A 27,546-nucleotide genomic window follows, 5' to 3' on the forward strand; every position below is an offset into this window, starting at 1 on the left:
TACTACACTCAGCATTCTCACATCCTCCACTCATTACCTGCCTAACAGATTCTGGGCTGGCTGGGACTTGTAGTATAGCTGGTTTAATAATGTTCTTTGCTGTCTTAGCTGTTGCTGGGGTTGACGCCAAGGGCTCCTCCTCCATGGGCGATGTCCCTTCTGGAGTCTGGAGCTGCCCCCCCGGGCGCACCCCAGCTCCGCCCACACTCTCTGACACGCAGGGAATCCCCACCGTGCCAGCTGTGCCCGTCCGCACGGGCTCTGCAGCAGACTCTGACGCCCGGACACTCCCCTCCCTCACAGAGGAGTGCCCCGCAGCGCCCACAGAACATATAGTACTCGGAGGACCGCCACCTGAGCACCTGGACCCACCATTCTCTGCCAACGGCGCCTGGACACTCCCCCCCCTCACAGGGGAGTGCCCCGCAGCGCCGGTAATGCCCACAGCACTCGGGGAACCGCCCCCCGAGCACGCGGCGGCATAGCTTGCCTCGCCACTTCCCACCATGAGCCCATCCTGCCCCTCCCTACCGGCAGGATGGGTGGGCTTCACATCTATTGCGCCTACAGCCTTTTCAGACGCCATGCTGTACCCCCCTTGCTGGCCCCGGTCCATGACAGGAACGGGGTCTGGCAGTTTGGGGGGCCCAGCAGCCTGAACCAACTTCACAGCTGGCCCAGACTGCTTGAATGAATGAAAAACAAAAGATACCGTTTCCTGAACTTTCTGCTTCTTCCTTTTCTTCACTACATCATTCTTGCCAAGATCTTCACCAAAGGCAAAATCCTCAAAGCGGGTAGGTGACTCCTGCTGCACAATAGCTCTCAGCAAACCCCCACTAGCTGCGTCCTCCTCACAGCTATCCTCCATCTCCCCATCACTGGAAGGTAACGCCACTTGATAGGGCTCTGGGTAGCTATCTTGGGGGGGCTGGGGGTCACATGCACCAGGGGCAGCATCCCCCTCACTCTCCACAGCTTCACCTGACTCTCCATCACCTTCCTCCTCTCCATCTTCCTCCTCACTGCTGTCCTCATGGCTGTCTGCACATGCATGCGGGTTTTTAAATCTTTCATTGTTAGTAAGTTTTTCCTTAAAGAACCCTGCATCCTCAGCAATGTTCCTTCTGGCCTCCTCCACCTCAGCCACCTTTGCCTTAAGAGCCCGCACCTGAGCAGTAAACTTCTGCCTCTTACCTGCAGAGGCATTGTCAGCCTGGTAGCGTGAAAACTTCAGGTCTTCCCTCAGGCTCCTAAGTTTTCTTCCCAACTCTTTATACTCCGCCATCTTGGATTGGATCCGTGACCCATACATCTCCAGAGACTCCCTTGGACCCCGTACCCCCCATTGCTGGGGTTCAGGGGTAGCAGAAGGTCCGCTGTTCTTGGCTGTAGCCTTGCGTCCTTCGGGTTTGGACGGGGGAGCGGGCTCCGCATTTCTGCGGGCCCTGCTGGAACGCCTCACCCCGACCTTGGAACCGGCTGTAGATGCTATCTTCCCCCCTCTCGCCAGCCGGGAACGAGAGGTAGAAGCCCGAGACTCCCTTGGCTCCATGCAGGAAAGCTCTCCCCAGGGGCCTGCCACACCCCTGGGAAGGCAGGTGAAAAACGCTGCTTCTCTCTGTGTGGAAGTCTGGAGCTCAAAGGAGACACACCCGACAACTTCACACACTGAAACTGCTGTGTTCAGAGGATGTGCTCTCTGCTGACACCTCTGTCCATGTCAGGAACTGTCCAGAGCAGGAGAGATTTCCTATTGGGATTTGCTCCTACTCTGGACAGTTCCTGATATGAACAGAGGTGGCAGCAGAGAGCACTGTGGTCAGACTGGAAAGAACTACACAACTTTCTGTGGAGCATACAGCAGCTGATAAGTACTGGAAGGGTTAAGATTTTTTTTAATAGAAGCAATTTACAAATCTGTTTAATTTTCTGCCACCAGTTGATTTGAAAAAAGAATGTTTTCCACTGGAGTACCCCTTTACAGTTGCGTAGCGACCGGGGTGCGGGTGGTGCGGGCTGCACCAGATGACATCAGCCTGAAGGGGTGACACCATGCCGCTCAGCCCCCCCTCCCCCTTCAGCTACGCCCAGATGCGTCCGCGCTACAAACCCCCCAGTCTTCATTGGCGGACCGATCAATAGCACTACCCCCCCCCAGCTCATTCCCCCCTCCCCCCAGCTTCTGTAGCGCCGGCAGATCTGAGGAGGGGCGTCGCTCAAGTGACTTTTCTCCACAGACCCGCGCAGAAGGACGCCAGTGACGTCACTCGTCATGCCGCCGCCGGAGAGAAGCGCAGGCCAGGTAAATGTGTGTGTCTGTGTGTGTTTGTATCTGTGTGTGTCTGTTTGTCTGTCTGTCTGTCTGTGTGTGTGTCAGGGGGAGACTATGCTACCTAATGGGGGAACCTGCGACCTAATGTGGGGAAACTGCTACCTGATGTGGGGAAACTGCTACCTGATGTGGGGAAACTGCTACCTAATGTGGGGAAACTATGCTACCTAATGTGGGGAAATTATGCTACCTAATGTGAGGAAACTATGCTACCTAATGTGGGGAAACTCTGCTACCTAATGTGGGGAAAATATGCTACCTAATGTGGGGAAACTATGCTACCTAATGTGGGGAATCTATGCTACCTAATGTGGGAAATATATGCTACCTAATGTGGGGAAACTATGCTACCTAATGTGGGGAAACTATGCAACCTAATGATATGAAACTGCTACCTAATGTGGGGAAACTGCTACCTACCTAATGTGGGGTAACTGCTGCCTACCAAATGCTTTTTGTCCCCCCCCCCCGTGGTAATAGCATCAGCTAACTAATGATGAGGGGTGCTATTGAAATGGCAGATAACAGAGAACAATAGATAATATTCATCTGCACAACAAATGTCTTCTCTTGAACATTGGACAACATGGGATCTTGTTAATTTTGCTGATACTATAAAATGTCATAGCTGAAGCCTGATGGGATCGGAGCCGACACAGTACATCACTGTACACGAAACAGTCTGCAAACTGCAACCTGACAAAAATTCCATGTAAATTTCCTGGCGGATTTCCCCTCCCCCATTGGTCGTCTTGAATACTCTAATCAGTCCCGTGTTCCCAGCTGCTCCTTCCCTTCTCTACAACATCCCAAATTACGGGTTTCCTGACATCAGAACAAAACCCCCGGCTCACAGCTATCATCAGGACACCGCGCATTACAATAATTGCCGCGCTGCCGATGTTTACGGCCATTTAAAGATCACAAATGCTCCAAATTCCACATTTAACGACATCTTAAAATCTCAGCTGCCTGGAAGGAGTGCGGATTCGATACCATGAACACAACCGAATTCCGAGATTAACCCAAATCTGCTCATCCTGACATATGTACGGATAGATTTATCATAACCTGTCCAGAGGAAAAGTTACCGTGTTGCCCATAGCAACCAATCGGATCACTGCTTTCATTTTTGAAAAGGCCTCTGAGAAATGTTAGAAGCGATCTGATTGGTTGCTATGGGAAACTGGGAAACTTTTATCAGGTTCTGATGAATCTCCCCCATAAAGATCACAGATATTCTACGTGTTCCACTGCGCGCCCTGTGGATTGGTTGTTGGACGCGTGCCTTGTATTTATAAGTATTTACGCTGTTTTAACTCCTTCCCCATCAGTGATTTTTGGCACGTTTGTAACTCCTTACATTCTCCGTGCCGTGACTTTAATTTTCCAAATAGACAAAGCAACGGGGCCTTGTTTTCTGAGGGGAACAATTATACTTTTACACGACACCCTTCCTTTTAACATAAAAAAAAACTGCGAAAAAATATGGGACAAAAATCGAACCTGCAACCTGCGGCTTTTGCCGTTAAACTCATAACATTATCTTTATTCTACAGATCAGTAAAACTGCTACGATACCCAATTTATATCATTTTTTGTTAAAGGGGTACTCTTCACATCTGCTTGAAATCTTATCCCCTATCCAAAGGATTGGGGATATGATGTCTGATCGCGGGGGTCCTGCCGCTGGGGCCCCCGTGACCTCCCGCCGCACCTGGCGTTCTAAACAAAGACCGGGTTCCTGCTGCAGTGGTCACGATGTCACGGCCATGCCTCCTCGTGACATCATGCCATGCCCCCTCCATTCATGTCTATGGGAGGGGGCGTGTCGGTAGACACGCCCCCTCCCATAGACATGAATGGAGGGGGCGTGGCATAGCAAAGACTGGGTTCCTGCTGCTGTGGCCGTGATGTCACGGCCATGCCTCCTCGTGACATCATGCCATGCCCCCTCAATTCATGTCTATGACACGAATGGAGGGGGCGTGGCATAGCATTACAAAGGGACATGGCCGTGACATCACCGGAGTATCAAGGGGTTATCCAGGAAAAAACTTATATATATATATATATATATATATATATATATATATATATATCAACTGGCTCCAGAAAGTTAAACAGATTTGTAAATTACTTCTATTAAAAAAAATCTTAATCCTTTCAGTACTCATGAGCTGCTGAAGTTGAGTTTTTCTTTTCTGTCTAAGTGCTCTCTGATGACACGTGTCTCGGGAACTGTCCAGAGTAGAAGCAAATCCCCATAGCAAACCTCTTTTACTCTGTGCAGTTCCCGAGACAAGCAGAGATGTCAGCAGAGAGCACTGTTGCCAGACAGAAAAAGAACAACTCAACTTCAGCAGCTGATAATTATTGGAAGGATTAAGATTTTTTTAATAGAAGTAATTTACAAATCGGTTTAACTTTCTGGAGCCAGTTGATATAAAAAAATACGTTTTTTCCTCTATTACCCCTTTAAGTTTTACTTTAAAAAAAAATAAATAAAAAAAATAAAGATTTTTTAAAATCATCGTATAATAAATTTGTTTTTCTTTCATCTAAAAAAACTGTGTGATGGCTCATTTTTGGTAGCATTTTGGGGTTAATGGAGCTTTTTGATTGGATTTTATAACCTTTTTTTCTATAGCTTACTGGTGAACATATTTCAATAGCTTGGACATTTCCACACGTGGCGAAACCAAAAATGTGTCTTTTTTTTAAACGAAAAAATGAAAACTGGCATGAGGCATGAAGGGGTTAAAGAGTACAAGTCACCAAACTAAACTTTAATATATTGTTCCTCATGTAATTCTAAGACACTTTGCTATTTACTTGCTGTTAAAATTCTCAACCTTTTATATGTTTTTAATGTGTTTGAAAAAACGGTAAGTCAAACAGTTAGTTTGGTCCCCTCCCGGCCTGGCATGAGACCAAACTCAGGAAGTACGTGCAGGGCATGGAGAGGCACAGCACTCACAGGCTTCAGTGACGTCGCGCCTGCTGGGGAACGCCCACTTTCTCCTGCCAGGAGCTCACACAATGTGAGCAAGGGGAAAGGTATGATACACAACTTTTTTAAGGGCAGGAGGGGTGTTAGATCATGCAGATTCTTTACATGTTTTTTTTTTTTTCGAATTCAAAGCTTTATTGAATAAGTAAAGGAAGCCGAAAGGCTCGGGATATAGAATAAAGAAAAACAGGGGAGGTTAAACAGGGAAAACATAAGGAACAACACCATCAGCAATATTATCAGCACATATCCAATCAATAGGCACAGCTCTTTCAGTGTTTTTTGTGTCTAGCATCTGTATTTGGCTCACACATCCCTCTCTTCTGCAGCTCACTTATTCTGACATCCACTGCTCAGGAAGGGGCATGTCCGAGGCAAGCCTGTCCTCACTCACTATGCATTCACTTCCTCCCAGACTCTGCTGTGCTGTGCCAGGTCTCCTTATCCAATCACTGCAGGCTGCTTTGATTTCTACAAAAAGGAGATACATTTTTCTTATGAAGTATATTAGAAAGTTTTATGTTCTGCCAAGAGGTACAACATAGAAAAAGTTTTTGATCCTGACAGCGCCCATTTAATGGTTCCTTCCTCCCAAGGTAAAACTAGTTGCAAAGCTCTGTGGTGATGAATTCACCTAATATTAGATTCCAGTCAAGTGATATAAATGGTATATATACACTGCTCAAAAAACTAAAGGGAACACTAAGATAACACATCCTAGATCTGAATGAATGAACTAATCGTATGAAATACTTTCCTCTTTACATAGTTCAATTCGCTGACAACAAAATCACCAAAAATTATCAATGGAAATCAAATGTATCAACCCCTGGAGGTCTGGATATGGAGTCACACTCAAAATCACAGTGGAAAACCGCACTACAGGCTGATCCAACTTTATGTAATGTCCTTAATACAAGTCCCAATGAGGCTCAGTAGTGTGTGTGGCCTCCACGTGCCCGTATGACCTCCCTACAACGCCTGGGCATGCTCCTGATGAGGTGGGGGATGGTCTCCTGAGGGATGTCCTCCCAGACCTGGACTAAAGCATTCGCCAACTCCTGGACAGTCTGTGGTGGATGGAGCGAGACGTCCCAGATGTGATCAATCTGATTCAGGGGAACGGGCGGCCAGTCCATAGCATCAATGCCTTCCTCTTGTAGGAACTGCTGACACACTCCAGCCACATGAGGTCTAGCATTGTCTTGTATTAGGAGGATCCCAGGGCCAACCGCACCAGCATATGGTCTCACAAGGGGTCTGAGGATCTCATCTCGGTACCTAATGGCAGTCAGGCTACCTCTGGCAAGCACATGGAGGGCTGTGCGGCCCCCCAAAGAAATGCCACTCCACACCATTACGGACCCACCGCCAAACCAGTCATGCTGGAGGATGTTGCAGGCAGGAGAACATTCTCCACGGCGTCTTCAGACTGTCACGTCTGTCACATGTGCTCAGTGTGAACCTGCTTTCATCTGTGAAGAGCACAGGGCGCCAGTGGCAAATTTGAAAATCTTGGTGTTCTCTGGCAAATGCCAAACATCCTGCATGGTGTTGGGCTGTAAGCACAACCCCCACCTGTGGATGTCGGGCCCTCATACCCCCCTCATGGAGTCTGTTTCTGACCGTTTTAGTTGGACACATGCACATTTGTAGCCTGCTGGAGGTCATTTTGCAGGGCTCTGGCAGTGCTCCTTGCACAAAGGCAGACGTAGCGGTCCTGCTGCTGGGTTGTTGCCCTCCTACGGCCTCCTCCACGTCTCCTGATGTACTGGCCTGTCTCCTGGTAGCGCCTCCATGCTCTGGACACTATGCTGACAGACACAGCAAACCTTCTTGCCACAGCTCGCATTGATGTGCCATCCTGGATGAGCTCCACTACCTGAGCCACTTGTGTGGGTTGTAGACTCCATCTGATGCTACCACTAGAGTGAAAGCACCGCCAGCATTCAAAAGTGACCAAAACATCAGCCAGGAAGCATAGGAACAGAGAAGTGGTCTGTGGTCACCAACTGCGGAATCACTCCTTTATTGGGGGTGTCTTGGTAATTGCCTATAATTTCCACCTGTTGTCTGTTCCATGTGAAATTGATTGTCAATCAGTGTTCTTAGTAACGTCTATATAGGAACGTGTACAGAGATTTTTGGGAGCAGAGGCATAATTGAAAAAAACGGGTTGTTTTACCTTGATATTACTGCTATCAGCTGCAGCGCTGTCCAGGAAAAAAGAACACCTAAGAAGAAGACATCAAAAGGGCAGAAGCTTAAAGGGGTACTCCGGTGGAAAACATTTTTTTTTTTTTCAATCAACTGGTGCCAGAAAGTTAAACAGATTTGTAAATTACTTCTATTAAAAACATTTTTATCCTTCCAGTACTTATTAGCTGCTGAATACTGCAGAGTAAATTATTTTCTTTTTGGAACACAGTGCTCTCTGCTGACATCTCTGTCCATTTTAAGAACTGTCCAGAGTAGGAAAAAATCCCCATAGCAAACATATGCTGCTCTGGACAGAGATGTCAGCAGAGAGCGCTGTGCTTGTGATGTCAGCAGAGAGCACTGTGTTCCAAAAAGAAAAGAATTTCCTCTGTAGTATTCAGCAGCTAATAAGTACTGGAAGGATTAAGATTTTTTTTTACTAGAAGTAATTTACAAATCTGTTTAACTTTCTGGCACCAATTGATTTAAAAAAAAAAAAAAAAAAAAAAAAGGTTTTCCACCAGAGTACCCCTTTAAGCCCCTTTTCTAGTCTATGGGGGACATGTATCATTATTTTGTGTATAGTAGAAGCAGTTTACCCCTTTTCCCGAATTCTAAATTATGCGCAGAAGCGCTAAATTTATCAATCAAGCGCAATGAGCTTCATAAATTGCGGGTAAATATAGTCATGATTTAGAGCATCTCGCTACGTTAAGTCCAAGATGGCTTATATTTGCGCAAAAAAAAAAAACAGCTCTTGCGGCAAAATTTTTGGTGTAAAGGAAAAGTACGCCGTTAATAAATCCATGGGTACTATAGAGGTCACTCCAAGGTACCCTGATTAGGCCACATCTGGAGGACATGCTCTACCAAAACGTTGCCAAAAAAATGCGCAAAAAAAGGGCTTGCGCAAAATCTTGCGCAAAAAAATACACAGAAAACAGGGGTAAAATCCTTGATACATGTCCCCCTATGTGTGCACATCCCTGTATCTATAGTTCGGGTTCCCTCTACTGCGGATAGGGGTCTAAATCCTCTCAGTTATATCCGGCTCCTCTTCACCAGAACCAGTCAGTCCCATCCAAACTTTCTTGTACCAGTTTTCCAGGAAGTGAATGTTATTTCTGTCACATGGCCAAACTGGTTCTGAAGATCTTATAGTAGCGGTCTTCAAACTGTGGCCCTCCAGCAGTTGCAAAACTACAACTCCCAGCATGTCCGGACAGCCAACGGCTGTCCGGACATGCTGGGAATTGTAGTTTTGCAACAGCTGGAGGGCCACAGTTTGAAGACCACTGTCTTCGAGTATTGCTGACCGCAGTATATTGTTATTGCCATTCGTCACGAACTTCTCGGCTTGGCAGTTGATGACTTTTCCTGCATAAATTAGTTCAGCTTTCCGGTGCTCCGGTGGGCTGGAAAAGGTGGATACAGTCTTAGGAGACTCTTTCCTAGGACTGTATCCACCTTTTCCAGCTCACGGGAGCACCGGAAAGCTGAACTGATTTATGCAGGAAAAGTCATCAACTGCCGAGCTGAGAAGTTCGTGACGAATCGAATTTACTGTAAGTTCGCTCATCTCTAATAATGTTGATAAACAATTTGCCTTTTATTGGCTGACATTTCTAAAGTCACATTTTATGGCAAACTTTATTGTTGTTTATATGGAGCCAAATACAGCAAAAATATTTAGATATTTCATTAACCCCTTAAGGACCAAGCCCATTTTCACCTTAAAGGGTATTATTCTAGGCAAAACTTTTTTATATATATCAACTGGCTCCGGAAAGTTAAACAGATTTGTAAATTATTTCTATTAAAAAATCTTAATCCTTCCAATAGTTATTAGCTTCTGAAGTTGAGTTTTTGTTTTCTGTCTAACTGCTCTCTGATGACTCACGTCCCGGGAGCTGTCCAGCTCCTATGGTGATATTGTACTTTGTAATGAAACCTCTCAATTTACCATAAAATGTACGGCGAACCCACAAAAATTTTTTTTTTTAGGGAGGAAATATAAATGAAAACCACACTTTTGCGCATTTTGGAGGGTTTTGTTTTCACACTATACATGTTACAGTTAAAATGACGTGTGTTCTTTATTCTGTGGGTCAATACGATTAAAATGATACCCATGGCTAGATACTTTTATATTTTTTTACCGCTTAAAAAAAATCTAAAACTTTTTGTACAAAATCAGTAATCTAAAATCGCCCTATTTTGACCACCTATAACTTTTTAATTTTTCCGTCTATAGGGCGGTATGAGGGCTCATTTTTTGTGCCGTCATCTGTAATTTTTTATCGATACCAAATTTGCATATATAAAAATTTTAGATAATTTTTTATAAATTTTTTAAAAATAAAATGGGACAAAAAAGCAGGATTTTTGGACTTTTTAAAATTTTTTTACGTTTACGCCATTCACCGTATGGGATAATTAACATTATATTTTGATAGTGCGGACATTTACGCACGCGGCGATACCAAGTATGTTTATAAAAAAAATATCTTTACCCTTTTTGGGGGTAAAATGGGAAAAAACTGACAATTTTCATTCTTATTGGGGGAGGGGATTTTTCACTTTTTTTTACCTTTTATTTTTAAATTTTTCAACTTTTATTTTACACTTTTTATGTCCCCATAGGGGACTATTCATTGCAATCAGTTCATTGCTAATACTGTGCAGTGCAGAGCTATGTATAGGACACAGCACTGATCAGTATTATCGGTGATCTTCTGCTCGATCTCAGACCAGAGCAGAAGACCCCGGGAGATGGCCGGAGCTAGGTGAGGAGACCTCCGGGCGCCATGCTGGACGATCGGATCGTTGCGGCAGCGCTGCGGGCGATCCGATCATCCATTCAAAGTGCCGCACTGCCGCGATCTGTATTGATCACAGCATCTGAGGGGTTAATGGTGGACATCCACACGATCGCAGATGTCAGCCATTATGGGCAGGTCCCCGGCTGCTACTAGCAGCCAGAACCTGCCGTGTATGACGCGAGCACCGTTCCGATGCTCGCGGTCATACACAGGACGTAAATGTACGTCCTGGTGCGGGAAGTCATGCCAAACCAGGACGTATATTTACGTCTGTGGACGTTAAAGGGGTTATCCAAGAAAAAACTTTATATATATATATATATATATATATATATATATAAAATCAACTGGCTCCAGAAAGTTAAACAGATTTGTAAATTACTTCTATTAAAAAATCTTAATCCTTCCTGTACTTATTAGCTGCTGAAGTTGAGTTGTTCTTTACTGTCTAAGTGCTCTCTGATGACACCTGTCTCGGGAACCGCCCAGTTTAGAAGCAAATCCCAATAGCAAACCTCTTCTACTCTGTACAGTTCCCGAGACAAGCAGAGATGTCAGCAGAGAGCACTGTTGCCAGACAGAAAAGAACAACTCAACTTCAGCAGCTGATAATTATTGAAAGGATTAAGATTTTTTTATAGAAGTAATTTACAAATCTGTTTAACTTTCTGGAGCCAGTTTTTTCCTTGAATACCCCTTTAAGGGCGTAACGTGTGTTTACTATATATCCGTTTGTAATAGGTATTTTGACCCCTTAAGGACCAAGCGTTTTTCTGTTTTTGCACTTTCGTTTTTTCCTCCTTACCTTTTAAAAAGCATAACCCTTTCAATTTTGCACCTAAAAATCCATATTATGGATTATTATTTGCGCCACCAATTCTGCTTTGTAATGACATCAGTCATTTTACCCAAAAATCTACAGCGAAACGGGTAAAAAAATTATTGTGCGGCAAAATTGAAGAAAAAACACAATTTTGTAACTTTTGGACGCTTCCGTTTTGTACTTTTGGAAAAAATCAGAAACTACATGCACGAAAATTAATACATTTAAATTGTCCTCTTCTGACCCCTATAACATTTTTATTTTTCCACGTACGGGACTGTATGAGGGCTAATATTTTGCGCCGTGATCTGAAGTTTTAATCTGTACCATTTTCGTATTGATGGGACTTTTTGATAGCTTTTTATAAAAATTTTTATGGTATAAAAAGTGACCAAAAATACGTTATTTTGGACTTTGGACTTTTACGCCATTGATCATGCGGTTTAATTAACAATATAGTTTTATAGTTCGGACATTTACACATTGGAGATACCACATATTTTATTGATATTATGTTTATATATTTTTTATATGGTATTTAGGAAAAGGAGGGTGATTTCAACTTTTAATAAGGAAGAGGTTAATGTGTGTTTTTAAACTTTTTTAAACTTTTTTTTAAACTTTTTTTTTAACACTTTTAGTCCACTTAGGGGACTTTTAGGAGGAATCATTTGATTCCTCATACAGATCAATGTGGTTCCATAAAACCACATTGATCTGTGAGCTCTGCACTCGATTGATAAAGCCTGGCCCTGCTAGGCTTTATAATTGTCAGAGTTGCAGCAGCAGCAGGACGATAGCACTGTAGGGGGGGGGGGGGGCGATCCACCCCACTGGACCACCAGGGACAGGATAAAGGCACATTTAGACACCACTGTCAGCTTTGACAGTGGCGCTCGAAAGGGTTAATATCCGACTGTGGCAATCGCCGCATGTCGGCTATCAACGCCAGCCCCCAGCTACAGGAATCAGCTGGGGGCCGTCCGGTATGACGTGGGCTTGAGTCGAGTCAACACTTTCTACAATGAAAAGTTGACCTAAAAAAATAAAATTAAAACAAATTGCATGGTTGTGTGGCGTGCGGGGGTGCAATGTAGGGCAGATGTTGTAACCTTAGGGGCAGATGTTATTAACCCCTTCTTGTGGTGATGCCAGGGCGTGGTTTAGCCTTAACCCCCCGAAGGTAATACCATTGGTCCTGGGCTAGGCACCGGGGACAATGAATACAACGACACCAAGTTACGGACAACGGTATCTTTACTGAGGGTAGAAAGGGGATACAGTCTATGCAGTACAATATCCCTAGGAGGTGACCAGTGACAGGGGGACCTCGCAGGCTTGCTGGGACTTGCAGTATGTAGAGACACTTCAGTGCAGGCCACAGTGACTATATACAAGACTTGACTTGACTGACTTGACAATTGACATGAAGATGACTTTGATCTTACTTGAGATGACTTGTGGCTACAGACTTTAGGCTTGAGGCCTCCAATGCTCCGGACACTGAGACGACTGCACTGGACCTCAGCAGGAATAGCAATGAGCTAAGAGAGAGATTACAGCCCCTCCCCTGGTTATATAGGGGGCTGTGCAAGGAGCCCATATGTCACTTGAGGGGTCACCTGGGTAACAAGCACATGGTCACAGTAATTAAAGAAACATTACACTTTTAACATATAACATATGTACATAGGGGATAACCCTGCAGGGTGTCCTGGGGACATAAAGAGACTTTGCCTAACAGAGCAGGAGAAGGGTACAGGGAAACACCATCCCATACTGGCCCACCACAGTTGTGTTAGCCTAACCCTTCAAAGTAATGACAGGTGACACTCCAGAGTAGGTGATTTTTGGGCTCCCACTGCTGTTATTGAGCCCCTTAGAGTCCCTTACATGGTGCACAGCTATTGCTTATTCTCTCCACTTCATGGGGCTAAACCAAAGTTGGACTTTTTGCTACGAGTACTCACTCAGGGACTTCCTTTCCCTTAGTTACCTGACCAATCACAGCCCAGCATCTACTTCTTACTCTTATGCCATGACATAGTTATGGAGAAAGTGTATTGGACTGAACACGCTAGCATTGTGCTGGGAAATGTTTTATGTACAGCTATACTAGATAATTAATGGCACTCCAATTTGGGGTTCCAAAGTTTATTTATGCTTAAATGGGCACTGTCAGATACAAAAACTTTTGCTATGTTGTAAAGCATGTATAACCAATAGGTTTTGCAATTGCTTTCATTAGAAAATTGTCAGTATTTCATACTGAAATAGCCAGTCAAACAATTGCCCCCCGGTCTGCTTGGACACATACTAGTCCTGCTGTGTCCATGAGTCATCACCTATGTCATGGACACACTTCTTTGATTGACAGGTGTGAGTGCAGGGCTCAGAGCTGGAGGAAAAATCCTCCGGCTGTCATCTTGTGTCCCGCTACTGTCAGTGAGGACATGCTGGGAGTTGTAGTTTTGCTAATGCTAGGGGAGATGTGAGCAGACAGCATACTGAGGGAGGGGGCGGAGACCTGCACAGTGAGGCCACGCCCCCTCCCTTTGAGAGGAAATCAGACTAGTGAGCTAAATTAAAAGTGTAATAAAAAAATAAATAAAGGTGCTAGACACATAAAAATTAGTTGTACATGGTCAGGATCAGGTACTTAGTGATATATTTAAAAAAAATGTTTTTTTTTTTGTTGGATCTGACGGGTACACTTTAAGGAGTCATAAAAAAGATTTTTTTTCATCCAAATGAAACTAACATCAAAACATATATAGATAGAATGTGGAGGGGGAGAAGGGGTTATTGATGGCAATGTGTTATGTGAGAAGAAAGAAAAGAAACCGCCACAGCTTAACAAGGAAGGGGTTACACTAAGCACTAAATTATGATGATGACAACACTGCAGACTAAAAGGAGGCAGGTGAGGTTACTTTAAGGAAGCATCACTGTAGGCATACAATAGTAGGAACACTGGTTCGGGATAGCTGTTTAGAACTTTATAGATGGTCAAAGATAAGAGGGAAGCATTGCTTTATCTTTCAGGCACTGTGTGGGCCCTCTGGAGGAGGCAGTCCGGCTCACTGATTGCAGGTACACAGAGTGTCTCCTACCTTTCCAATCCACCTATTTATGTACCCTCTCTAGCCTATCACATCAAAGTAATCCAGCTGCTTGATATGACTAAAACTCCCAATTTTTTTGTCCTAGTATCTAAAATGGCATGTAGGTGTCAGACAGACAGTCCCACCCACTACCTGAATGAAATGAAACAGTGACCAGACTTCAAGATGCCTTAATACTGCCATAATAAACAACAGAGTGCCCCCCCCCACTCGGTAACTCCCAGTGCAATACTCTTTATTTACAAAACAATGGACATGTACAGGGTGACGCGTTTCAGCCACAATATGCAGCCTTAGGCTGCACATTGCATCCGAAATACGTCACCTTGTACGTCACGTTGTTTTGTAAATAAAGAGTATTGCATCGAGCCCGCGCTGGACTTCTACTTTCATTGTTGTGGATTTTATGTCCCTTTTATGTTCATTTTTTGGATGTGTGATCCAGCTCAGGGCTCATCCCAAAATCCAGAGACTGGTCACCATTTATTATTAACAAGGTGGCATTATCTAAGCTAAATGTGTTAAAGGGATTAGTGTAAAGATGGCATTAGCAATTTGGCGCTGTGCTCACTTAACATGCGTGCCAGCTGGCCGCCTCTCTCTGTGGTCACCGAAACCAAGGAATCAAACCCTGTCTCCATGTACGACATGAGAGAAAATCTTTATGGCGGTCGCCCGCACGTAACGCCACATTATTAGAAATCTATGTTAAAGAGGCATATGAATAAATAGAAATCCTACATGTGCTACCCAAATAAAGTAAACACTATAATCCAAAATATATATATATATAAAGCTTTATTAATAGTGTTGAGCAGCATAGGCCATATTCGAATTCGCGATATTTTGCGAATATATGGCCAAATATTCGTCGTATATTCACAAAATTCGCATATTCGTAATATTTGCGTTTTATTTTCGCATATGCGAAAATTTGTATAAGCGAAAACTCGCATATGCAAAAAATTAGCATATGCAAAAATTAGCATAAACGAAAATCCGCATTTGCGAAAATTCGCACGCCAGTCTCACACAGTAGTATTAGAGTCTTCTTTACACCACACAAGCTGGAAGCAGAGAGGGATGATCACTGTGATGTGTACTGTGAAGAAAAAAAAAAAAGGAAAAAGAAAAAAAAAAGAATATTCGTAATTGCGAATATATAGTGCTATATTCGCGAATATGTGATATTCGCGAATAAAATTCGCATTGCGAATATTCGCGAGCAACACTATTTATTAAATCAATATCAAAACACTACTACAGACATGAACATACCCTAACCCTTAAAAACATATACCGTATTTTTCGCCATATAAGACGCTCCGGCATATAAGACGCACCCAATTTTAAAGGAGGAAAATCTAGAGAAAAAAAATTCTGAACCAAATACAATGTAAAGTATAGGACAGTGATCTTCAACCTGCGGACCTCCAGATGTTGCAAAACTACAACTCCCAGCATGCCCGGACAGCCGTTGGCTGTCCGGGCATGCTGGGAGTTGTAGTTTTGCAACATCTGGAGGTCCGCAGGCTGAAGATCCCCGGTATAGGAGGTAATACTCTCGTGTCCCCGCCGCTCCGGACCCTTCACCGCTCGTCACCGCTGCCCTGGATGTCGCCCTCCATCGCTGTCGCCGCGTCCCCGGGGTGTCCACGTCGCTCCGGGAACATCTCTGCTGCCCGGTATCCTCGCTCTCCGTCGCCGCCATCACGTTGCTACGCGCGCCGCTCCTATTGGATGATGAGATGGCGTGCGCGACGACGTGATGGCGATGAAGGAGAGCGCCGGCCATGCAGGGGATCCCGGCACGGAGCAGACACCGCGGAGGCAGGTAAGGTCCCTCCCGGTGTCCTGTAAGCTGTTCGGGATGCCAAGATTTCACCACGGCGGTCCCGAACAGCCCGACTGAGCAGCCGGGTTAGTGTCACTTTGGCTTCAGACGCGGCGGTCAGCTTTGATCGCCGCGTCTGAAGGGTTAACACAGGGCATCACCGCGATCGGTGATGTCCTGTATTAGCCGGGGGTCCCGGCCGTTGATGGCCACAGGGACCGCCGCGATAGGACAGGGTATTAATGTGTATTTGCCGTATAAGACGCACCTTATACGCACCTTTGCGTCTTATACGGCGAAAAATACGGTACCCCAAAACATTGGCATCGGGTAACTACCATGCGGTCACAAATCAGATGATGGTAAATATCGCCACGTCCTACTCTCAGTACAGTACAATAACTCTCACAGAGAGCAAAGAATGATCCATAAACATTACTAGGTAATCATATTACTTCCTGGGTTAGACATGGTGGTGTGCCGTATGTGGACCCTCGTGCCTCCTCGACGCCGTTTCGTATTAGAAGTACCGTATATACTCAAGTATAAGCCGACCCGAATATAAGCCGAGGCCCCTAATTTCGTCCCAAAAACCCAGGAAAAGTTATCGACTCGATAACCCTGTCATCATCACCCCCTTCATCATCTCCCTTCATCATCCCCCCCTTCATCATCACCGCTTGTCAATGTTGCAGTGGTCCTCAACCTGCAGACCTCCAGATGTTTCAAAACCACAACTCCCAGCATGCCCGGACAGCCATCGGCTGTACGGGCATGCTGGGAGTTGTAGTTTTGAAACATCTAGAGGTCCGCAGGTTGAAGACCACTGCTGGGCCTTCGTCATAATCCAGACCCTCCCCTTTAGTTTTGTACTCCCCTCCCTTTGGCGGGAAGGAAGGGTGAGCTGGTCCGGGCCATCTGTGCTGCAGGGACCGTCCGGTGGGGAGGGATAGTCGTTCCGGGCTGTCCATCTTCACCCGGGGGGCCTCTTCTCCGCACTTCGGGCCCGGAATAATGACGTTGCCTTGACGATGACGCACAGGGACGTTGCGCATGAACGTCCCTATGTGTCATCGTCAAGGCAACGTAACTATTCCGGGGCTGGGGCCAAAGCGCGGAGAAGAGGCCCCCCCGGGTGAAAATGGACAGCCCGGAACGATTATCCCTCCCCACCGGACGGTCCTTGCAGTACAGATGGCCCGGACCAGCTCACCCTTCCTTCCCACCGAGGGGAGGTGAGTAAAAAACAAAAGGGGGGGGGGTCTGGATGATGACGAAGGCCCGGCAGTGGTCTTCAACCTGCGGACCTCCAGATGTTTCAAAACTACAACTCCCAGCATGCCCGGGCAGCCGATGGCTGTCCGGGCATGCTGGGAGTTGTAGTTTTGAAACATCTGGAGGTCGGCAGGTTGAAGACCACTGAGGGCAGAGAGTTCACTCAGGTATAAGCCGAGGGGGTTGTTTTCAGCACGAAAAATCGGCTTATACTCGAGTATATACGGTACTTCATCAGGAGTATGCATATAAATAAATGTTTGCTACACATTCTATTCTTTATCAGTTATAATCATGTCTACTAAAATAATATTCGTGCTAACGCTAAAGCGTACCTGTCATATCACATAAAAAAAAAATAATGCTTATACAGTACATGTTCCTTAGTAGGTCATGCAGATTATTTACATGTCTTTTTTATGTGTCTAGCTTCTGTATTTGGTTCACAAATCCCTCTGTTCTGCTGCTCACGCAAGACGTGGTCAGTGCGGCCCATTGCCCAACCAATATGGAATCGACCATAGGATGGGTTCAGACATGGCAGAACTGCGGCTGATGGGAAGTGCAGTACCCAAGGCTCATGTTTTCTTCTGTTTGTTCTGTCACTCCCTGCTTTACGCTATCCCCCTATGTCACCCGCTATGTCACCCAACATTGTGCCCAATATGGCCATGCTTTTAATGGGGTACTCCGTCCCTAGACATCTTATCCCCTATTCAAAGGAGATCGTGGGGGGTCCAATTGGCAGGACCCCGGCGATCAGATGATCTCTGGCCCGGCATCCTGAACCCCAGCTTTATAATATTCTTAAAAATAGCTCCTTAATGTGCATTAATATTTATACCATGAAATCATTCGGAAATGTTGACGTTTCTGGAGGTTGATATCAAACTCAATTTACAGCCCTTAAATTATACGCCTAGCGAATGACCCCCGCACATCTCCCGGGAACGACCTATTGTTAAAAGTTAATGAAGCTTTCAGCTCCCTGAAAAGTCATGAATCAAGCTCAGGATAAACTGTTTGGCAATTAACAATCCAATTAACGGGGATCCATTTCCCAATGTATTTTGGGTAATTTGCATATAATTAAAGCTCAGTGACAATTGGAAATAGTTTCGTTTTGTAATCCTCTCTTTAAATAAGATTTAGGGGCCTCCCCATACCAAGCTTTGTGGAATAATGTCCCTTCTATCATCGCGAGACAGATCCTCCTTCATGTCACATAGTATTTGTTATTAATGGCATCCATCAACGACTGCTAGATTGTTATTTATGGCTTTAGTCTATTGGTGTTAACTACTGGTCATAGGGATTTCTTAAACAAAATACTCAAATGTAGCCTCAAAAAAGCCAATTAGTTGGTTATGACTCAAGATACAACAACCTCTTTTCATATGTACTACATAAAATTCGGAAGCTACCAGAAGGGAGTACTGTATTATCTTCATGATTTCCAATGGAAAAAGAAGACATTTGTGGACTAATACAGGCAATTAAAAACAAATACGTCCCTTGGTCCTCAAGGGGTTAATGGTTATGTGGGTGTCACAAGGTGGGTCTATTACTTGAACGTTTCCGATGATACAACTTTAATCAGACTAAATTCATCAATTCTGATTGGTCTCTTGTGGTACCACGGGTGGTATAGAGAAATACCTTATCACTTCGTGATGCCAGGGCACAGTTATCCTATACACGGTCCAAAGTTGGAGACAGCTTCTCCTGGGCCAGACACAGGGAGTAAAGGAACACACCGATGTCAGGTTACGGATAACTGTCTTTACAGAGCAGGGTATTACACAGACAGTCAGTATTGGGTGAGAGGATGCAGCGTTACCCTTTGGGAGCCCTGTTGCCTTGCTGGGATTTGTGGTGCTTTCACCCAATAAATTGATACTGACTTGAGAGAATTGATGATTGATTCTGGTAGCTAGGGTTCTGTCAAGGTCTTGTAGCTTTCTCTGCCAAGGCATGAACTTCCACTGTGCGGGTGATCCTTGCAGAATGACCGGATAAAGTAGATTTGATCTGGAATAACGAAGAAAAAAGAAAGTCCAGAAACTCACCGCAAAATGTACTCAGTGTATTGAAGCCGCCATGGATGCCCGGGATCGTGCGGGAAGCTCAGAGGCTACAAACCGGTAGGTTTCGTGCAATCAGCACTTCTTCCGGCCCCATAGGTTTGATCTGGGCCTTTCCTTAGGGCACTTAACACACCTTATGTGGTGGCGTATGAGAGGACACTGTCTTGTGGGGGTGTAAGGTATTTGGGGATTTGCTGTTCAGGATAGTTAAGGGCGCTGTTAACCCTTTTCACTCGTGACGCCAGGGTGAGGGTTAAATGCTGTGTTTCTTGATAGGCCACCCTTCCCAAGAGCAATAGGTGATGCAGACATAAAGGATTGTCCACAACCGCTGTTAACTGAAAACTTGCAGGAACTTTTACTGAGGAGTTTCTGTGCATGTAGTAATAGTAACAGTCCAGATAACAGAGTCTCTTTACATATGGCTTGAGCAGCGATCGACAGTCGGTTGGGATCAGATAAGCCCAATTTAGCTTCTGAAGGATTGTATTGCAGAGATTCGCTGGATTTAGGGGAGTAATTAGGTCCAGTGATCTTGCGATGAGTAGCGGGGAATTGCTTAGTCTATCCACTATGTCATAGGCCTAGGCCGCAAGGCTTTGGCCTAGTAAATCGTCTTGTAAGCTGCGGCGGTCCTACCTCTTCCGGAGTCAGCAACCCAAGAGAGGGATCAAGATGGCACGACCCGTGCCATCTTGATCCCTCTCTTGGGTTGCTGACTCCGGAGGAGGTAGGACCGCCGCAGCTTACAAGACGATATATGGGCAGGGGCCGGCCGTTTTGGATTGGTCCGTAACGACTGTCACTCACTGTTACAGTGCGTTGTGGGTGAACACGTCACGGGAACCTCCAAAGGTCCTAAAGCAAAACCATAGAGTTCTAACCTATTCACGTCACCCGCAGGTCCTGCCACGCTCCGAACAGGTAGATAACTAAATATACACATATATATATACTTATATTAATATTAAATAGAACTGCTATATAGTCATTGACTAAGTGTGAGGTGACAAGGGGAAAGCTACAAAAGAGGGACCCCGACATCCTAGGGACTCTGACTATGGGGACCTCTACACAGGTAACGTATATAATATGGTACCGGGATACCACAAACCCCCCTTACTTAAAATAAGTCGACCTCGACGCCTGTCCCCTAAGACAGAGGAACTAGGACTAGAACAGGATTATACCTATGAAAAAATGTTTCTATACATCCTGACAAAACCTAAGTAACATTACACACATTTACATTCTCATGATACTCCTACTAGTATCTTGACTAGACAATTGAGGACATTGAGGAAGCTATATAACCTTTAGTTTCTAGCTCCTTAAGCATTTATTATAGCTCTCTAGAACATTTATGAGGCTAACTATCCATTAGTACAGCTCTCTATAACCTTTAGTCTCAAGCTGTTTGAACATTCTGAAATCTCTTCACATTTTCTTTTTGCCACGATGTTACCTGTTAGTACACAGAAGGGTATATTGGCTTGCCCGAGGCTATCTACCAATAAGGATGGCTACTAGGGTCTATCGGCTACACGCTACTTACCCCTAGAACACAACAGTATAACCTACCTAGGTTACCTATAGAAATACATGTTTAATTCTAGACTCGCAAGAGCACCTACTGGCCAGGTAGAGCATCTCACACACGTAATACAGAGAAGAGAAATACGAGTGTACCTAACAGTGGCAGGAATTGGGTATCAATAGGCTACAATTCCTAAGTGTTTCTTGAATGTGAGATATACTTTTATTTTTTTGTATGTACTGAAGTAGACTGAGATAGTACATTTAAGTGAGTAGTTTAGAGCTATGTGTGCAAGGACTGCTTACTAGTTAGTCTTGCTATCTTAAGGGTAAGTTACCCTATTAGTTTTGTTGAGACAGGTGTTAGCGATTGGCGACTAGAAACAATGTCACTCTTGGAGGAGCCAAGAGTCACCTATTGAGCAACTACTAAAACACCTTTTAGCATTTTTTTTATACCTTTGTATGTACATGAGTTATTTACATTTTTGTGTTTGGTGTACACGTGCATATAGCAGAAAATTTTCTGTGTACAACCTTTACTTACTTTTTATGTACACAGACATGAAGCTATTTTCTGTGTACAGGAACCATATACATTTTTATTATACAAGGTTACACATTTATTAACACTCCAACAAGGTTCAGGCGCATACACCTGATAAGTGCACATTTTAGCAAGAGAGTCCTATAAATATAGGGTTACGTACATAGAATGGACGTGTAAGGATCTGCAGTCCACCTACACTAGGAGTCTACGGGAAACACGGTTTTACCACAATCAACCGGGCATAAAACTTACGAATCTCCTACTGGCTAGGAGTCTCTTGACCTGATGGTCAGGCACAAAGCTTGATGGTTACGTTGCTGAACTTAAAACTAGAACAATCTTAGCACAGTCCTACTAGGCACATGTCTTGAACTTGGTTACTGGGTAAACAAAAATGGTTAGCATAGAAAAGCAATAAACATTACTTTACAGTCCTTCAAAAGACCTTTCTCCTGAATCTTCTTGTGCCTCTTGTAGATCCTCTATATCTGCCAACATCTGGAGCGGGCGAGGAGTTAATGTAACTCTCCCACACCACATTGGTGAGAGCAGAATGGGCAACAGTAGGATTCAAGGTGACCAGAGGCTTACTGGCCGGGATCACAGTTGGTGCATAGGGTTTTAGCACCATTGCCATATCAGGAGTGGGCCAAAGCACTTTTGTCGGTACCCTGGAAGCAGGCAAACTCTCCACGTCGGAAGAGGGCCTTGGTACATACGTTGGTACCTCTGGAACAAACAATCTCTCATTGCTCCGAGAGGGTCTAGGTACGGTCTTTGGTGCCCGTAATTTAGGCTTACTTTCTTGATCTTGAGCAGGTCTTGGCACTTTACTGTACACAGAAGATGATTGATGCTGTAGAGGCTCCTCCTCAATGAGTACGTTAGTGGAGGCATCAGGAGCAGACCATTTCGGCCTCAAGTTGAAGGGATCCGATTCCCAATCTGTAGACGGAAAGTATTTGAAGGGAAGCTGTGTTGGGGCTGTTGGTCTTGTTACCGCTGCAGCCCATTCTCCATGCAGGGTCTAGACAGGGGTGTACTACTGGACAGGGGATAAGATGTCTCAGGGCCGGAGTACCCCTTTAAAGGGCTCTCCCCATGCCTGCAGAGCAATAAAATCCCACTATAGCTACAGGACCACCAGGAGAAGGGATTTCAACTATTCCCCTAAATTGTAACCAACTACAGCATTTCTTACGAGCTGAGCGTTCTGTTGCTTTTCCCCTACATGTCGACCACACCAGGTTGACTTTGTTCCCATAGCACCAGCTTGCTACTCACGGGGCCACAGTAGTCCTACACCACTTCAGTTGTTGCCCACATAAGGCACTGCCTGTCACCCACTTTATGGTCAGCCCCCTCGGTATAGTAGTAGTGCCCGCTGCTGTGGCAAATACAAAATGTACAAAAAAGAAAGTTGCAACAGCACTCTAGGTCGAAAAATGGAGGCTCTTAGCGCACTTTTTGATCAAAATGTGCCACCCCCCCCCATCCACCACACGGAGGTGGCCTTATATCGGATGAGACCCTAACATGATAACTCACCTCTGCTGTGCATATAGCCTCTGACTGTGTGACTGGGGGGGGGGACACATTTTGATCAAAAAGTGCGCTAAGAGCCTCCATTTTTTGACCTAGAGTGCTGTTGCAACTTTCTTTTTTTGTACATAGTGTAGAGGATAAACCACGCCCTGGCATCACGAACACAAGGGGTTAATGCCATCTGCCCCTGGGGTAATTCCATCTGCCCTCATCACACCCTCGCCACAAATATATCCGTAATTTCAGCAAATTAGGAGATCATTTAACTATTCGATTCTCAGGAGGACTATCTGCCTTACAAATGCTGAATAATTGGACAATTTTCATATTTGCCGTTCGTGTCATTGTATCCTGTATATAGGAACATAGAGACTTGTTCGGTCTTGTGGGTAGGGTGGGGATCAGATGATGTGGCTGTGGGAAAATAAGAAAACTTGTCATTCAGATGAAAAAAATCAGTCTTTTCCCATCTCGATGGATCAAAACACTTAAATATTGAGATGCATTGTTATTGTGCACCGAACAGAAAGATATAGATCTTCTATTATTTCATAATAGGTATTTACGGGAACTGCAGACTACAGTATATTAGTAGAATACATTTAATGTATCTATAAACCGGATAAATCATGTAAGATTCCGTGCTTCTTTATTTCTGTTCTAAGGGCCTCCTGGTGTCAGAGAAGTATCTATAGGAGGAACCTAACTATTGCAGGAATATCTACAGGGGAAATTACTAGAGATGAGCGAACGTACAGTAAATTCGATTCGTCACGAACTTCACGGCTCGGCAGTTGATGACTTTTCCTGCATAAATTAGTTCAGCCTTCAGGTGCTCCGGTGGGCTGGAAAAGGTGGATACAGTCCTAGGAAAGAGACTCCTAGGAATGTATCCACCTTTTCCAGCCCACCGGAGCACTGGAAAGCTGAACTAATTTATGCAGGAAAAGTCATCAACTGCCGAGCCGAGAAGTTCGTGACGAATCGAACTTACTGTAAGTTCGCTCATCTCTAGAAATTACCTACTGGGGTCCTATATACTGGAGAACCTACCTATTGGGGGAATATCTACGGGGAAACTACCTACTGGGCGATTATCTTCAGGGGTAAACTAGATACTAGGGGGCCTATAAATTAGGGAACCTACCTATTGGGCAAATATCTACAGGGTGAAACTACAATGACCCCCCCCCCCCCCCCCGACCTACGATGGCCCCGACATACGATCATTTCAACATACGATGGCCTCTCAGAGGCAGCATCAACATACGATGCTTTTATATGTCGGGGCCATTGCATAAACGGCTATCCGGCAGCACAGACTGCTTCAGCTGGCACCGGATAGCCGTTTACGGTGCCCCGTGTGGTCCGCTGACGATCACTTACCTGTCCTTGGGGCTCCGGTGCGTCCTCTTCGGGATCCCTGCATCGTCGGCGCTCTCCATAGTCGTCATCGCGTCGCTGCGCGCGCCGTCCCGTCATCCAATAGGAGCGGCGTGCGTAGCGACGTGATGGCGGCGACGGAGAGCGAGGATGCCGGGGAAGCAGAGGCCTTGACGGAGGGTCGGGGACACCCCGGGGACGCGTCGATAGCGATGGAAGGCGACATCCAGGGCAGCGGTGACGAGCGGTGACGGTCCGGAGCGGCGGGGACACGTGAGTATGACCTCCAATACCAGTGGTCTTCAACCTGCGGACCTCCAGATGTTGCAAAACTACAACTCCCAGCATGACCGGACAGCCAACGGCTGTCCGGGCATGCTGGGTGTTGTAGTTTTGCAACATCTGGAGGTCCGCAGGTTGTATACCACTGTCCTATACTTTACATTGCACGGATCCCTCAACATACGATGGTTTCAACAAACGATGGTTCATTTGGAACGGATTACCATCGTATGTTGAGGGACCACTGTACCTGCTACAGGGGAAAACTATTATCACCAACCAAAATTATTGGTTGGGTACTTATTTTTAGGGGTAAATTAGCTACTGGGGGGCCTTTATACTGGAAAATTGACCTACTGGGAACGTGTCTAAAGGGGAAAACTACCTACTAGGGGCCTATATACTGGGGTACCTACCTATTAGTGGCTTGTCTTCAGAGAAAACTATCGACTGTAGGTCTATCTACAGGGGGACCTCATTAAAGTCAATGGGGTCTCTCAGGATCTCTCGAGAATCGTTGGAGTGGCCATTTTGGTCTTAGACGGAATCTGTGATGGGGGTCCCGAATGCAGCCTCAGACAAAGATGTGAACATAGACTTACACTGTAAAGTTACATTATCCAGATAGCGGAACTAGCAGGTCAATCAACCCGAAGAGGAACCAAGTATCATCAGATAAGCCACATAATGGAAGCTACAATTTTCCAAAATTTTTTTATAATAAATCCAGCGCGTTACGTTCTTCTAAACAAACTAGTTGTTGATCTTCACACAAGTCTGTAGAGGCTGCAGGACGTCTACTTTACCCTTCATTTCTGGATAGAATAGATCGGAGTCTAAGGAGCTGTCGCTGCCCATCCGCACATTATCATTATAAAGCTGACTGCACAAGAGAATATACGTCTGTAGAGATCCTTACATAACCCCAGATCCTAGCCAAAAAAAGACTGAACAATACGACGTCGGGCTTCAACGCTCCGTGGTGCCGACTCAGCAAACAGAATAAAACCGCAAGGCTGGCAATGTAGGTAACATAAATATATGAGCGGAAAGAGTTTCTTGTGATTCTGTGCGGAGTATTACACAGACCTTCTATACTACAGAGAGAGAACGTAAATATGGAGACGGCACAGTGTGAAGCTTGTGCAGAACAGTAATGGGGTATGTGTACCTCCATATGCCTTTGATGTCATCATTGATTTATAATGGCTGAATGTGTGGATTAATAAAAAATAATAAGTAGAATAATAACAAAAAAAAACGTAAAAAGTATATAAAAAAAAAAAAATTACAGCAGGATCAGGAGGGGAGGGGTCTGTTAGCTGCTGGGAGGGGTAGGGAAGAATCTGATATCATCCTGTAGTTCACAAGAAGTCAAAACCCAGAACTGACATCCTAGGGCCGTCTGTGCCTTCTATCCTTATCCCATAGAGAAAACAGCAGCAGTATACAGATAGAGCAGGGGGAGGGGAGGTGTATAAATACTATATATCCTGATCTCATAGAGATAGAGCTGCGGGAGGGGAGGATTATAACTACTATATACCCTAATCCCATAGAGATAGCAGCAGCAGTATACAGATAGAGCTGGGGGAGGGGCGGATTATACTACTATTTACCCTAATCCCATAGCGATAGCAGTAGTATACAGACAGAGCTAGAGGGGAGGTGTATAACTACTATTTATCCTGATCCCATAGAGATAGCAGCAGCAGTATACAGACAGAGCTGGAGCAGAGGTGTCTAACTACTATATAACCTGATCCCATAGAGATAGCAGCAGCAGTATACAGATAGAGCTGGAGGGGAGGTGTCTAACTACTATATATCCTGATTCCATAGAGATAGCAGCAGCAGTATACAGATAGAGCTGGAGGGGAGGTGTCTAACTACTATATAACCTGATCCCATAGAGATAGCAGCAGCAGTATACAGACAGAGCTGGAGGGGAGGTGTCTAACTACTATATATCCTGATCCCATAGAGATAGCAGCAGCAGTATACAGACAGAGCTGGAGCAGAGGTGTCTAACTACTATATAACTGGATCCCATAGAGATAGCAGCAGCAGTATACAGATAGAGCTGGGGGAGGGGCGGATTATACTACTATTTACCCTAATCCCATAGCAGTAGCAGTAGTATACAGACAGAGCTAGAGGGGAGGTGTATAACTACTATATATCCTGATCCCATAGAGATAGCAGCAGTATACAGATAGGCTGGAGGGAGGTGTATAACTACTATGTTTCCTAATCCCATAGAGACAACAGCAGTATACAGATAGATAAGTAATATAAATAGGTAGGGACCAGTCAAAGCAGCAGCAGACCCTGAGAAATGGTAGTCGTCCAGTCATTCTGCCTACCTCCCTGTTGTTCATTCTGATCCTTCAATAAAAGTACAGTATGTATAATTTTTAGTATTCGAGTGCCGTGGATCATTCTGTCAACATATATTCACAGTATACAGATAAAGCTGGAGGGGAAGTGTATAACTACTAAATATCCTGATCCCATAGAGATAGCAGCAGTATACAGATAGAGCTGGAGGGGAGGTGTCTAACTACTATATAACCTGATCCCATAGAGATAGCAGCAGCAGTATACAGATAGAGCCGTGGAGGAGGAGAGGTATATAACTACTATATATCCTGATCCCATAGAGATAGCAGCAGCAGTATAGAGGTAGAGCTGGAGGGGAGGTGTCTAACTACTATATAACCTGATCCCATAGAGA

General features: G+C 45.0%; 1 long non-coding RNA gene across 1 annotated transcript in view; it reads right to left on the bottom strand.

The window, feature by feature from the left end:
* Positions 1-5,552: 5,552 nt before the first annotated feature.
* LOC130296212 (uncharacterized) overlaps positions 5,553-27,546 on the bottom strand; it is a 121,710-nt gene continuing 99,716 nt past the window's right edge. The window contains exon 3 of the long non-coding RNA XR_008849160.1: positions 5,553-5,819. This is a non-coding gene — a long non-coding RNA (uncharacterized LOC130296212). The remainder of the gene's footprint in view (positions 5,820-27,546) is intronic.

This window comes from Hyla sarda, chromosome 12 (genome assembly GCF_029499605.1).
Source record: "Hyla sarda isolate aHylSar1 chromosome 12, aHylSar1.hap1, whole genome shotgun sequence".
NCBI lineage: Eukaryota > Metazoa > Chordata > Amphibia > Anura > Hylidae > Hyla > Hyla sarda.